The sequence below is a fragment of the Echinops telfairi genome, unplaced genomic scaffold (genome assembly GCF_000313985.2).
Source record: "Echinops telfairi isolate 266 unplaced genomic scaffold, ASM31398v2 ScPeMD7_7401;HRSCAF=8416, whole genome shotgun sequence".
Classification (NCBI taxonomy): domain Eukaryota; kingdom Metazoa; phylum Chordata; class Mammalia; order Afrosoricida; family Tenrecidae; genus Echinops; species Echinops telfairi.
Window position 1 is genome coordinate 2177434 of NW_022111301.1, and position 16081 is coordinate 2193514.

At 39.9% G+C, this 16081-nt stretch overlaps 2 pseudogenes; one reads left to right on the forward strand and one right to left on the reverse strand.

The window, feature by feature from the left end:
• Positions 1-4405: 4405 nt before the first annotated feature.
• Positions 4406-5365, forward strand: LOC105979267 (annotated as a pseudogene).
• Positions 5366-5759: 394 nt separating this feature from the next.
• LOC101639125 lies at positions 5760-11412 on the reverse strand (annotated as a pseudogene).
• Between the last annotated feature and the right edge of the window lie 4669 nt (positions 11413-16081).

The following is a 16081-nucleotide window of genomic DNA, read 5'->3' on the forward strand; positions in this document are numbered from 1 at the left end:
CATTGCCACACTAAATTTACCATGGAGTCACTGGATCTGAAGCAATGCTGGGTTAGATACCATCCTGATGGTTGAGACATTGTGTAAGTCCATGCATAGTAGTTTAGGGGGACGCATTGTGTGGAGAGAAGGACAATCCATATCCAGGGTAAATGTCTGTTCCAGTACGAATAAGACTGCATTTTCCCTGATGGAAGTGGTCTTCTACAGTGTCCCACGATAGATCAGGTAGTTCAAGTTGGCTTCATGTGGGCCATCTCATAGTCCATGCTTCAGTGAATCAAGCAAATAAAGAATGACACCCTCTCTTAACCTCTCAAATGGAAACACTGAAGGAAGACTGCTTATTGGGCCCATATCCATAAACTCAGACTGATTGTGTTAGGTGGGTTGTCTACAAAAGCTAAACCAGTGACAGTTATATATGAAAAAGGCATCCCAGACGAGTCCAAATTAAGTCCATGGGTCTGATGTTTTCTAGATGCTATATGGAGACTCATATAGCTGCAGGCAGGTCATGCTGACAGGTGAAGCAGGATCCAGGAAGATTACAGGTAAAGAGGTGAAGAGTCTAGGTCGGTGAAAATATGGCAGGGTACCTATAGCTCTCAGAGTCAGCCAGCCCACATGGACTGCCCTGGGAAGCTGGCACAGAGTCTCCAGAGGTAGAGAAAGGAGAAGTTCTCACCAACTGTCCTATAGAAAGACCACACCCCCAAGCAGGCATCTCCAGGCTGCGATTTGATTGGTAAGTTGGACCCCACCCCATAAACTCACATATATTTAAGTAGATATAAAACCTAACATCACACTGATCTAACCTTCTGTTCCTGGCACCAATATACGCTTATTAACCTTGCATGGTTACACTTACTAGCCATGCAGATTCTCCAGGTATATATATATATATATATATTTCATATATATATATGAAAATACCCAGTCCTTTTTTAGGAATATAGCTCATTCCTTCCTTGGTTTTAATCTGTATTTCAACTTCAGGAACTCTCTGAGCTTTAATTCTAGTTAAAGTTTTAGAAGCAATTATGGATGTGAAGGTGTTTCCTGGTCTCTCTGAGCAATGTCTTAGAAGGCATATGCCCATAAAGCAATGCGCCAGATACGATCCCACCTAGTATCTCAGCATGCACAATCGGGCAAGTCTCCTCCAGTGTGGGCTGTTCACTGATAGTGGATTTATCTTGTAAGGTATAAGGATAGAACTACTGGCCAGGTTGGCTCAATATAATTTAGGGACTCAATATCCTCATCTTCTGATCAACAGACCCCATGACCCCAATTCCATGTTTTAGGTTCCCATTTATTCCCAATTAATTCCTTTGCTTTAATAGCAAGTATTGGACTAAGCTTCAAATTCAGATAGTGCTATAATTGAATTACTCATATGATAAAATCCTGTATTTTGTATTTTGTTTTTGGCAAGATCAGTTCTGTTATTAGAAGACAAAGGATTCAGATAGAAGATTGTAGGTTTTCTATGCAAGGTTAGAACCATCCTTCCAATTTTCTGAGTTCCTTTACCACATTTTTTTCAATGTAAGAAGTATCAGCCAATCAACTGCCCTCCACTTCTTATCCTGGAAAAAAAATTGCTGAAAATTATCAAACACACAATCACTCAGAGCCTTACCTCTGACCAACCCTTCATCTGTTGATTGTGCTATTTCAGATATTAACTTTTCACCTTATATCAGGGATTAATAATGCCCTCTTTACTAATAAAGTCAGATTTATTCATATTAACAGAGGAAGAGGCAGCCTTCTGAACACCTTTAAACCTTATCAGGCTTGAGAACCCATTTAGAAAACTCGCATTTATGATTTTGTTTCTTTAGTAGCACTTCTGATACCAATTTTACTAGGCTGGATTCTCTAGAGAAGCAAAATCAGGACAGTAATACATGTATATAAATATAGAAAAGTATATTGGGAGAGGAATTTATAACAGGAAAGCAGCCCACACAGCTACAGGAGAGGGAGAGAGCTCTCAGTCTGATTCACTTTTGTGCCTCAGTGGATGTGCTGAAGGTCTTTCCAACCCAAGTGTCCACCAGTGTCAAGGGCCAAAGAAGCAGGAAGTATGCTGCTCCTGCTTTTTGCAGGAGGGCAAGATATGCTGAAGCAAACAGGACGTGTAGCATGGTGTCCTGATGAAAGGCATAGTGGGACCTGACAGCATGACAATGTGAGGCAGTCAGTCAGATAGCATAGCATGATGATGTGATGCGGAAGTCCAGACAATGCTGCATGGTAATGTGATGTAGGCAGACAGGTGGTACAGTGCAGTGACACCAGGCAGTGGGAGTTGGTGGCACACTATAACGATGTAAGATGAACTAATCAGGCAACACAACAGGTCTGGGCAAGAATAAAAGAGAGAAGGGGCAGCCAGGTCTCCACAAAGTTTTATTTGTAGGACACACCCCCTAGGAGATGTCACCAGGTTAATTGACATCTTCACTAGACCCCACCCATATCTTCTTGCATGTGTCTTGCTGGTACAAAAAACAAAAACAAACCTGAACATCACAAATGTTGTAGTAGGGCAGGAGCAAAGAAGAGCAATTGGTATTTTAATTGGAGGAGACAAAAATTGGCTCACAGAAAACTTGGCCTCTAGTATAGCACCTTCACCAAACAGAGCGAACAAATTATATGGATATGAAATTTATCTAAATGACTTCCTAGGGCTTTGGCTGCCTGCCAATGTGCTCTGACTACTGGATAATTGAACTAGCTCTCAAAATTTACATGAGCCAAGCTTCCTCCTTATGGTTTTAGAGGATAATGCTAATTGACACCAATTGGACATTTAGAAGATTTTAGAAAAATCTAGTATTATTATCCAGCCAAAGTCATGAATGCATCTCTCTTCAATCAATAATGATAAAGAGATGAGAAAAAGAAAACTCACCAACAAAATGTGAAGAAAAGAACATCATATCCTTCTCAAATTATGTAAGAGAACACCTAAAAATATTTTATACATTGAATATCTTGAATTTGTGATCTTATTTACAAATGTGAATTATAGCTAAATTATTTTTTGAACACTTAAAGACTTTGTTAAAAAAGATACAGGTGGAGTTTGTTAACAGAATGAAATCATGTGTGGACACTGAAAATAAAGTAATGATGATGGAATCTAACAAAAAACCTTAGGCCAGAATCAGTCCTAGAGAAGATGTAATCAGTGAGGGAGAAGTTCAATTTGAACCTGTCCTTCCAGAGTATAGGGGGAAATAAATATTAGAACAATATGCTTACAAGTGACCTCAGTCCTAAAAAAATTACTATCACTGAGGCAATGCTGACTCATAATGACCCTATGTAACAAAGTAGAACTTCTAAAATTAACTGAAATTGTAAATCATTAAAGCTGAAAAGAGATTCATCTTTCTCCTATAGACAGTGCGTCATAGGTTGGAACTGCCACAGTGATTAGTAGCCTAACACACAACCCAATATGCACTAGGATTCCTCAATAGTGAGAAACGATTGGATGTTTACCTGTATAATTGTTTAATAAAGGATTTCAGGATAAGTTCACTACCACTTCATTTATGAAAACCCTTAAAAGCAAACATTAATAATAGTAAGAAAAAAAATTGACACCCCAGTAGGAAGTTCTAGGATATGAACCCTCAACACAAATAAAGAGCAACTAGAAAAGAAGAAGAAGAAGAAGAAACTGTTATTGTGTTAGGGTTCTCTAGAGAAACAAAACCAGGACACTTATAATTAGATAGATAGATAGATGATAGATAGATAGATAGATAGATAGATAGATAGATAGATAGATAGATAGATAGATAGATAGATATAGCACAAAGGAATATAACAGCTAATTAGTCCACACAGTGGGGCAGAGAGCTCAGTTCAACTAACTTCCATGAAACAGTTAATATACGGGAAGTCCTTCAACTCATGATCCCTGCTGTATCCAAGGTCAAGGAAACAGACAGCTGAGTCTTCTGTAGAGCAATGCAGTCTGGCCAGAGGCAGCAAACATCAGGGCAGGTCACAGACAGAATCCAACAGTCCCAAGCTCAAGCGATTAATACACTAGCAGTGTGGCGAAACAGGCCTTGAAGGAACCTCAAGCTCTAGCAAGACATTCCACCGGTTGTGTGTCCCAAAGGTAGTGTAATTCACAAGTTGAGACAGAGAACTCACTAAGGCAGTCGCACACTGGTCAAATCACCAGAGAGCAAAAGAGACTGATGGGGCTTGCCAAGTCTCTTGTCTCTTTGTCTTCCGATCAAACTGCGACCTTATTAATCCTACATGTTCCTATTGGCCAAATTGGGACAATAAACCTACCTATCAGAGTTATGACTCTCTGAAACTTAATCTGACATATATTTTTGATATTAGGTGTTTCATGAAGGGTAACCAAAAGCAGTTTCAGGAAGAGCACCAGAAGCAGATTGCCTTCAGCTGGCAGATGCAACAATATATATTTTCACAAGTCTCCTCCAGGGGAACATCATCTCTTACACCCTAAGTCATAATTTAGTTAGAAGGGACCTGATTGCCTGTCTTTTCCACAGAATGTCACACTGGTCCATTAAGTTGATGGCATTCTGCTGATTGGTCCCACTAAGGAGGTTGTATCAAAGACTCTAGATTCATTGGTACAACATCTACATCCAAAAAATCAGGAAATCAACACAATGAGGATTCAACCTCCATCTCAGTAAAACTTATAGGGGTAGCATGGTGTGGGACATGTTGAGCTATTCCTACTAATGTTAAGGATAAGCTATTGTATCTGGCCCCATCAACAACTAAACAGGAGGCACAAGGCCTAGTTGGCTTCTTCAGATTTGAGAGGCAACATATCCCACATTTGGGTTTGCTACTCTGACCTGTTGATCAAGTTATATGAAGGACCGCCAATTTTGAGTAGAGCCCAGAACAAGAAAGGCTCTGTGACAGGTTAAGGCTGCTGGGAAAGTTGCTTTGTCACTGTGACCATATGGCCCAGCTGACTTAATGCTGCTAGAGGTGTCTATTGCGGATAGAGATGCAATGTGGGGTCTTTGGCAGCCCTTATTGGTGACGCATAGCTTAGACGCTTGATTTTGGTGAAAAATTCTGTCATCCTCTGCAGACAACTACTCCCCTTTTGAAAAACAGCTGTTGGCCTGTTACTTGGCTTTAATAGAGACTGAACACCTCACCATGAGGCTTAAGCTGCCCGTCATGAACTAGATATGTCTGACCCACAGAGTCATAAAGTTGGACATGCAGAGCAGCAGCCATCATTAAATGGAAATGGTATCTATAAGATCGGGCAGCAAGGCAATGTGATCCATGGGTTAGTTTGGTCCACAGTTAGTGCAGCACACAGTTGAGGCAAAGAACTAGCTCAAGCAGCAGCACACTGGTCTGATCACCAGTGAGAAAGAGAGAGGGGATGCTGGCCTCGGAAAGCATTTATCTAGGTTGCCCTCCAATCAAGCTGCAACCTGATTAAACTCCACTTACGTGTTCCTGTGGAGGCCTGGTTGGCCCAATAAACCTAACTATCACAGTCCACCTCTTCGAACTTGGCACAAGTACACAATTCTTGAGCCACATATAATTTCTAGACATTAATGAAGTATGCTTACACCCAACATCATATAGCTAGAATATATATATATATACATATATATATTTGTATCTGGTATATTATAAGTGAGCAAGTGGAAACTATTCAATAAGCACATATAACGAAGAAATTTTGATAATCACAAACCTCGCTTTTTGCAGTTGATCACATAACTGATAGAACTACCTTCTTCCACAACCCATATGTATTCCTTTGCCCTCGGCCAGAAACTCAGCTGGCCATGGTATTTGCCTGGTTGGGTGACCCAGACTTTCATTCCTGAGGGGTCTGGCTTGTTAGCAGACCTGTCCAGATTGGGTTGCTGTAGTTTATCACTACAATCTAAGGAATCTCCTGGATTCCATACATATTCTTCTTGACCTCCATGATGTAGCACAGTCTAATTTACCCCTGGTAATCAGGATCGATCACACCACTCAGTATTGTGACACCCTTTTAAACTGTTGATCCAAAGGCATGAGGAAACCAAAATGTCCAGGGGGCATTCTCAGCTGCCAGTTCAGTGGACTCTGTGCTGTGTTTCCAGGCAGGAGTGTTTCTTCCTTCAGAACTAGGACCTCCAGGCCTGACGCACATAGGGTTGCTGGGACAAGAAGCAAAAATGCTGCAAGTGGATCACAAGAAGTAATAGTGATCACAAGAAGTGGATCACCACCCCTCGGTTCCTGGACCCATGAATCCTGGCTATTAGAGACACAGAACCATATATTGGTTGCTGGTTTAGAGCATCTGCAGCCTACTGGAGGACATTGTCCCAGCCCTTCAAGGTGTCGCCACCTAGCTGTTGCTGTGCTTGTGTCTTTTGGAGGCCATTCCATCGTTTTATCAAGCCAGCTGTTCCAGGATGTTGAGGAACATGGTATGACCAGTAGATTTCATGAGCATGGGTCAATTGCTGCACTTCATTTGCTGTGAAGTGAGTTCGTTGATCTGAGGCAATGCTGTGTGGGATGCCATGCTAGTAGAAAACGCATTCTGTACGTCCATGGAAGGTAGTTTGGGAAGAAGCATCGCGTGCAGGGAAGGCAAATGGATAACCAGAGTAGGTGCCCGTTCCAGTAAGAACAAAATGCTGTCTCCTCCATGATGGAAGTGGTCGATGTAATCAACCTGAAACCAGTTTGCTAATTGAGCTTCCCGAGGAACAGTCCCATATCTTGGACTCAGTGTTGACTTCTGCTGCTGACAGATGGGACAATCAGCAGTGGCCTGAGACCAAGTCAGTCTTGGTGAGTGGAAGTCCATGTTGCTGCAACCAAGCATAACCTCCATCCCTGTCACCATGGCCACTTTGTTCATGTGCCCATTGGGCAGTGACAGGAGTGGCATAGGAAAGAGGAGGACCAGTCTCCACAGTGTACATCATCCTATCCTCTCAATTGTTAAAATTCTCCTCTTCAGAGTTAACCCTTTTGTGAACATTCACACAAAACATGATTATATTTCCTTTCTTGGCCCATTCAGAGAGGTCTATTGACATACCTCTTCCCCACACCTCTGTGTCACCAATTTTCCAATCATGTCCCTTCTCTAGGAGAATGTTGTCTAGCAGGCTGTATATGCTCTAAATCAGCAAGCAATATATGGTGCTGATAATACAGCCAAACAATTAACCACAGCCCATGAATCAATATACAGTCACACATTTGGCCATTCCTCCTTCTAGGCAAACTGAACAGTCAGGTGCACTGCTCGAAGTTCTGCCCATTAGGAGGATTTCCCTTCACCACTGTTCTTCAGGGAGATCCCAGAAAGGGGCTGTAGTACTGCTGTTGTTCACTTACGAATGGAACCTCACTTCATGCAGAGCCATCAGTAAACCAAGCACGACTTTTCTGTTCCTCAGTCAATTCATCATAAGGAACTCCCCAGGAGGCCAAAGGTACAGACTGGAAGAAGGAAGGTACTGTAACAGGAGTGGAAACTGTGGGCATTTGGGCCACTTCTTCATGCAGCTTACTTGTACGTTCAAACCCTTCTTGCTGTATAAACCTGTCCTTTTATGCATACATAATCATAAGTGTCCTGGTGTTGTTTTTCTAGAGAACCCTGCCTCACAGAGCTGCCTGTGTGTCAACTCTGCTTGTCTTGCCACCACTCCAGATGCCACACCTCCCACCAGCCACTTTGAATGGCTTCACCATGAGGCCTCACTGCAACCTGCTTCTCTACGCTGCCCTGCTGCCTTCTGCTATACCTCACCACGTCATCTTCCTAGTGTCTGCTGCTTGGCCACATGAGTTGGAATGATCTTCAGGATATTAACTGTCCCACTTAAGTGAATTGGACTGAGTTCTCTATATTGCTGTGTGAACTAATTTGCTGTTATATTTGTTTTTTCTATGTAAACTTATTTCATTTTATATGCGCTTTAGATATAGAGATATAACCATAAGTGTCCTGGTTTTGCTTCTGTAGAAAACCCTGCAAAACACACGTTAGTGTGTGGTGTAAGCGAATATTGGAAGTTAGAGGAGGTCTGTAAGGCTGCCCACCTTCAGTCTTTATGATTAGATTTATTGAAAGGGACATCAGAAATTGCCTGGAAGAAATGGCATTTGTTTGAAAGCAAGGTAGAGTAGAGGCCTTAGAATAGGTAAGCCCCAGGAAGTGCCTTGAATGTCAGGAGATTTGAATTTGAAAAGGCATATATGCAAGTAGAACTACTGACATGCTTTAGAATAGAAAATGTGATTTGGCCTTTTGAAATTTGAATAAGTAGTTTACTTGTGGGATGCACCTAGGTCAGAAAAGTTTGTGCCCATAAGAGCTTCGGACATGACCTAGACTGAGGATTCTGGGGTTGATGAGAATATGACCAGGGGGCAGTTATCTGAAACAAAACTCTTTAGATTTCTGTGGCACCGCTGACTTAGCTTGGAAGGGCTAGGACTGAGTTGAACAACATGGAATTTGAGGAAGAGTAAGATGTTTAGCCCTGTGAAATAGTGCACAATGCTTGCTGACGTGATGTAAGGATTGCTCTAGGATTTACTATTTTTATGGATGCAGACACATAAGTTTTCAATCAGAATGATGATTTGTTACATCAAGGAACATGTTTGTTTCCTAAGAGCACTAAGTTGATAGAAATGAGCAGTTTAGAAATTGGATATCCCAAATGGAGAAGATAAGGGCATAAAGGAAATGGCTTACAAGTTTTCATAGTTGTCTTTAACCTTAAATAATTGTCTTTAGTCTTAAATAATTGGAACAAGGAAGGTTCCTATGAATAATTTTCTCTTTTCCTAATGGATCCACAGAAGAGAGGGTAGGTGTGAGAGGATGTTGATAGGATTATAGGATCCAGGCGTAGGTGTTAGCACAACTGCAATTATTAAGCATGTTTTTTGTTTTGTTCATGTATAAAATAAAAAATATAAATAGGGCTGGTGCATTTTCAGTTGTACACATTTTAGTTGCATGCTGTTAGATGCAACCATGATTTTATTACTGTCTTTATTTAAACATTATATAGTCCAGGTGGACTACAGAAACAAATTTCTGGACACTCATATGAAAGAGGATTATATACAAGAGCAATTGAATATTGAGAGAACATCCCAACCCAGGCCAGGTCAAGTCCGGAAGTCCGACATTAGCCCATACTACTAATGTATACATTCCTTTTCAGATACATGAAGCACATGCAATGATGCAGAATGTAGTAAGATCACAGGCCAGTGGGTGGACAATCTTGTGGATTCAAGGGCAATAGAAGCATCTCAGCGCTGGGGTGGATGTCCATGTGGCTCCTCCAGCTCCAGGCATCCATGAAGCTCCATCAGACTCATCGTCAGTAAGCATGTATCACAGGGAGTGAACATGTGTCCTGTCTCCAGTGAGCTATTTATCTCCTTAGTGCCTCCAAATGAGGTCATCAAGATGCAACCTGATTGACAGACTAAACTTCACCCCACCACTCTTAAGTCTCAATTTGACACAAGATTATGTAACTACCACATAAAGGGTTGAAGAGTTATATAGAAATGACAATTGACAAGGGGAGGTTGGTGGTGATTAGACTGTATGTCAACTTAGTGAGAACTGTTTGGAGGTAGAGGTGGAGTTCAACTTCTCAGGAGTAGCCTCGTGATGTCTCTGCGACTGTAGTCTTAAGAGGGACATTGGAAAAGTCTCTGTTTCTCTGCCCCTCCTCCATTGCCCCTGCTTGGAGTATGTGCCTGCCTCTTGGGACTCTGCATTCATTAAACTGTGATCTCCCTGACTCCCGCTTCACCTTCCCTAGCCAACCCAGGCTAACACACTTGCCTTAAAAAACATGCAAGCATAAATTCAAGATGGAACAAATATCTTAATATAAGAAATAAAGTATATAGCTCTTACAAGATAAACTAGGGGGGAACTTAATGACTTTAGATTTTGCAAAATGTCTTTAGCCATGAAATCTAAAGCACAATTTAGGAAAATAGATTAGCTGCATTTTATCAAAATTAAAACCTTTATACATAAAGTGAAACAGTCAAGAGCATACAAAGACAATCCACAGGAAGGGACAGTATAATTTCAAATCATATAAGGGGGCTTCAAAAGTTCACACAAAAAGCCCATTTTCTTTTCATTCTGGTTCCCAAAACATTTTGGAGTGTCCTCACATATTTTATTACATGGTAATGTCCAGAGTACATACAGAAAGAACACTTAAATCTCAAAAACATGACACAGTAAAAAACGGACAACAAACAAATAAATATTTCTCTAAATAAAATATGGAAATTACCAGAGCACATAAAAAGACAGCCACATCATTAGTCATTGTTATTGTTGTTGTTCGTTGCCTTAAAGTAGACTCATACCCTAGGCAACTGGTAGTTATAAAATTGAACATCAACTTGAACATATATAAAAGCATTCAGCCTGTCAATCAGGTCACAGCCAGCTGTGCGTCCCTGTGGGCAATGCCTTCTCATAAAGAGGGCCCTGAGACCCAACCCCCGCTTCAAAAAAAACAATAAAGAAAGACCAAAAATCTCTCTGCCTTCATGTTCCCACTGCTAAGCCACTCTGAGACCTGCCACAGCCTATTGATAAATCTACTGCCATTGGATCCACTTGACTTTGCACCTACCAACCTATAATATTCCTGCATTCAAGATCACTGCATGTGGCTGCGGGAGTCTGAGGAGGGATTTATGAACTCGAGTTGAACTGGGCTGAGATGTTTTCTAAAAAAATAATTATTTCTGGAAACAAAACTCGTTCTTACACACATATGAGTGTCTCTAGATTTTTCCTCTGGTCAACTTGTCCTAAAACAGCAACTTTATATAATAGAGCAGAAGATTGACTGATCTTGCACTATTCTCATAATTGTTTGTATGTTTGAGCCAATTTTTGTAGCTATTACGTCATCATTTCCTAAGAGAGTCATCTCATTTTTGGCTGACCCCTTAACTCATCAAACCTGATATCCTTTTCTACCAATTAGTATTTTTTGATGACATGTCCAGTGTAAGCAAGATGGACTCTGGCCATCACTTCTGGGTATTCTGGCTCTATTCTGTTGTTTTTAGGTGCGTTCCAGCCCCTTCTGCCTCCTCATGACCCTTGGTACAACAAAAGAAGACACTGCCTAGTCCTTTTCCATGCTCGGAATTGCTATGTTTTAGTCTATGGTTACAGCCACTTGGTCAACCAACCTTAAGGCTCTTCTTCATTTTTGCTGACACTACAACAAGCATGATGTCAATGATAGGTTTTTGTGTCCATTTGGTTGGGTCAGGATTCTCACTGGTTTGATGGCCTTCCATTATGCAATGCTTCTACCATTTCTAGATCTTCAGAAAGGCTCATGCACTGGCGTGGTATCCTACACAGCACCACTTCAGATCAAGAAAATCCACTTCACAGAAAATGAAATGCAGCAAGAGTCCTCATGCTCATGGAATCCACTGGTCTTATCATGCTCCCATCATCCTGAAGTAGCTGACTTGATAGTACAATGAAATGTCCATGTAGACACAATTACCATATCAGTTAGGCTACAAAGCATTGTAGAACTAAGGCAATGTTCTCCAGGAGGTTGTACGTGCTATAAATCAGTGTCCAGTACATGTTCCTCTTTATTCAATAGCTAGGATTCATGGATCCAATACAGAAAGGGTGGGAATAGAAATGGCACCAATCACTATCACTTCTAGTGACCCACTCGCAATATTTTTGTTTCCTGCCCCTGACATCCTATATTCCTTGGATATGAGGTCATAATTCCAAGGGAAGGAATGCTCCCACCTGCAGACATAGCAATGATTCCATCTTACTTGAGGTTGTGAATGTCTCCTGACCATTTGAACTCTTCATGCTTTGGGATCAACAAGCAAAGAAGGGAGTTACTGCACTGAGTGGAGTGATTGAATCTGGTTAGTAAGGAGAAATCCACTGGATAATATATAAAGGAGGTAAGGAATAGTATGTCTTGAATCAAGGAGGTTACTTAGGACATCTTTTAGGACTGCCATACCCTGGGATAAAAGTACAGAACAGAAATCAAATTCGGGCATGACTACTGATTGCTCAAAATCTTCAAGAGGCTTGGGTAACCCTACCAGGGATATAACCACAACTAGCTGAGGTGATTGCTGAGGGCAAAGGGAATACAAAATGGGTAGTGGATGAAGGTAGTTCTACATACTAACCACAGCCAACTAATCAGTTGCAGAAATGAGGTCTATAATTGTTATGAGTGTGTGTGTATGTATCAAACAGTTTTGCTTTTTTCATTTAGAAAATATAAGACATAAATAGTGTACTGTGTTTTCAGTTTTAAGCATGTTAGTTGTAAGATTTTAGGTGAAAGTATGACCTTTTTGTACTTGTTTACCGATTATGACTGGTTTAAGAAGATGTGTATATGTGCCAAGTTGACAAAGGTTGGACTATGAATGGCTATACATCTTTGAAGATAATTTTTTGCTTGTTTTTCTGGAGGTTCATTGTTTATTCAATATGCTTTGTCAACACCAAAATTCAAATAAATAGATTCGCTTTGTTTTTCATATTTATTGTCCAGCTTCCTCACGCAAATGAGGTAATTGAAAATATTATAATTGAATCAGCACACGTTAATACTTAATATGATATTTTTTCATTAAAATACTTTAAAGAGATCTTTTGCAGCAGATTTGTTCAATCTGATGCAGTCTTTGAGTTAAAGTCTGCTGCTTCCATGGGCATTGATTTTGGAAACAAATTGAAGGAAATCCTCAACAGCTTCAATATTCTTTTTTTTTTTTTTTTTTAGCTTCAATATTCTTACCAGTTATCATTTTGTGACTTATTGTTCCATTTGTTGGAGTTTTTTTTTCTTTATGTTGTGAATTAATCTGGCCTGAAGACTGTGGTCTTCGATCTTCAATAGTATGTGCTTTAAGTCCTCTTCACTTTCAGCATTGTGCAATATTCATTCTGTAGGATGTTAATGAGTCTTCTTCCAGTCATGAAGCCATATTCTAGTTCATAGACCACCATGTTTCAGACTATTTGCTCAGAATGTGAGTTGAATGATCAGGGTAAAAAGATATAATACTAATACACACATTTTATGATTTTAAATCGTACTGTGGTCCCTTGGTTTGTTTGAACGACTACATATTGGTCTATGTAGTTTCCTTATTTCCAGTCTACTTAATACAATCCATAATTTTTTATGATTCATAGAATTGAATGCCTTCTTATGGTCCATAGGTTCCTAAACTTATTTGTACTATATAGCCCCCTTTTAAGAAAGAAAGAAAGAAAGAAAGAAAGAAAGAAAGAAAGAAAGAAAGAAAGAAAGAAAGAAAGAAAATGAAATGACTAAGTACCCTTCTGGCAAGTAAAAATGTTTGTACTGTACTTCATAATCCAAGATAAATTGTAGATAGTTATCTGCGATTGAAGTTACCCTTTATGCTCCAATGTCCCACAGGGAGTTGTTTTGTCCACTGTAGGAAAATCTATATAATTATAGTCAATAAAACCCAAGTAAACACCATGGACTTATTCTAGAGCTTTGACCAAATCCACCTGCTATATCAGTAATGCTATCACTCATTTCACATCTCTTTCATTAGTCATCATCAATATCACTATTCAAAAGCATCAAGTCACCTTACATTTTCCTTTTTCACTGTTCACAGTGAAGGACTGATTTGAAGAATTTCTCATTCATAGTATAGGATGGGAAAATTCACGACTTTGTCATCACAGCTGATAACTTTGCTTTTAAAACTTCAAAAAGGTCTCCTGCAGAAGACTGATCCACGGCAGGAAATTGTTTTATTTTTTGACTTCTGTTTTCATGGACATTGATTGTTATTCAATGTCGAATGAAATCCTTGACAATTCTAACTTCATCATTTATCATACTGCTTTACAATCCACTTGTAAGGGCTTTATTTCTTTAAGGTCAGAAATAATCTATATTGAAGTTTACATGTAGTCTTAGCCTTCATCAGTACATGCTTTAAGTTGTTTTTACTTCAGCAAACAACATTTTCCCCTGCATATTACAGGTTGATAAAAACCCATCCTGTAAACTTCATGTCACATTCCTCTTCATGCAGTCTAGCGTTAGAGTTAATTTGTGCAGCTTATTTAATGGACAAGCTAAGGTAAAAGGAGAGAACCCTGCTGCACATCCTTTCCAGTTTTAAACACAGTAAGACTATCTTGTTCTTTGTTTGAGGCCCTTTCTCTGCATTCCTTTACAAGCTCCACTAGAGCATAATTGTTTCTGCATGCTCATGACTGTAAAGTTAGTCACACTCTGTTTGATCCATAGAGAGGCCTTCCTCTAGTCAATCCAACTCAAGTTAGCATCTTTCTGGTGTTCTTTGTTTGGGGCCAGGTTCCTGTACATGTTAGTAACATGTGCTTTCACACCCTCTTCTGATCATTTAGAGCTTGTGTCAATTACCTTTCGACGTATGGCTGCAGGATTTATCTGTTTAGGATTTATCTTCAATAACATTTTGTGATAATAATATGTGAAGCTAATATTGTTCAAAAATTTACACACTCCATTTGATAATCTTTCTCTGCAATGAACATAAAAATGAATCTTTTCCAGTGCTTGTCCTAGTAGCTTGATTCCAATTTCCTTGTCATTGATGAGTAAGTGCTTCCTGGGTTTCATGCATTTGTTGAACTATCTCAAATGATATTCCATCAAGTCCTTACACCTTGTTTGTATGTTTGTTTTGCCAATGCCTCAGTGTAGCTTGAACCTCTTATTTCAGTACCGTGTTTCTGGATTATACTCTACTGGAATGAGCGAACATGAACAACTCTTCTTGGTACAGTGACTTTTTATATTTTTTCCCCATTTTCTTTGAATGCTTCCTATTTCATTTAATTGAGGGACCATAGAATCCTTCAATATTGCAACTCAAAGTTTGACATTTTTTTCTCTGTTTTTTTCCCAACTTGAAGAATACTGATATATATATGACATTCTAACATGCTCTTCTAGAATCCATGTTTCAAGATTAAGGGACTCCTCTTAGCGAATCATAATCTTGGCTCTTGATGGTTTGCAATTGAAGTCCTCTATAGGTGTATGAAAAGACTTGCTTTGGATTACACCCCTCCTATGAATTAGAAAGAGTAAAATGAGAGCTTACAGATTGGGAAAAAATATTTACCAATGGTAACAATAGATAAGGGACTAATTACTAAAATCTATAAAATCCTGAAACACTTCAAACAAGCAGCCATATACACAAGGAATCAACTAAGTCCATACAGAAGACGCAATCCAAAGATGACAATTGCAAAATTCAAATATGGCAAAGAGAAAACTATCAGAGCTATAATTATGAGCACACAATTTGTGGAAAGTTATGGAGGGCAGTGGGAGCCCAAAACCCATCTTCAAAGTGTATAGTCAGACCAAGCGTGGCAGATCCGCTATAGCGGAAGCCAGCCCACCATAACTCATCACGGGATCAGTAAGCACAATTGTACGGTTGAACTATATAAAGATTACAATAAATTCATAAAGCATGAGAGAGATAGGAGAGAGAGTCAAATAAAGAAGCCAGACACATTTCATGGTAGCCTGCTCACCTCCTGGATGGCCAAGATCTCAATAGTCAGGTCCGTGCACAGCATGGGCAGAGAGGGCAGGAGAGAGCAGGAATGAATGATTAATTGCTAACCAAGGGTTATATCTACTTAGCGGGTGTGAATCCAGGTAACCACACACATTACAGGAAGGGGCTGTACAATAGGTAATACAAGCAATAGGAGGGGTTTATACAATGGGCAAAGGCATAACAGGAAGGGGATGAGCTAGGGGTTTATTCATGATAGGAAGGGGAGGGGATAGGGGTGTATATGTGAGAAGAAGGGCAGACCCTAGATTCATGATGGTGGCCTAACCTTGGTCTCCCTTGAGTGGGCTTGACCTCCCTGGGCTCTCCTTCAGGGAAATAATCT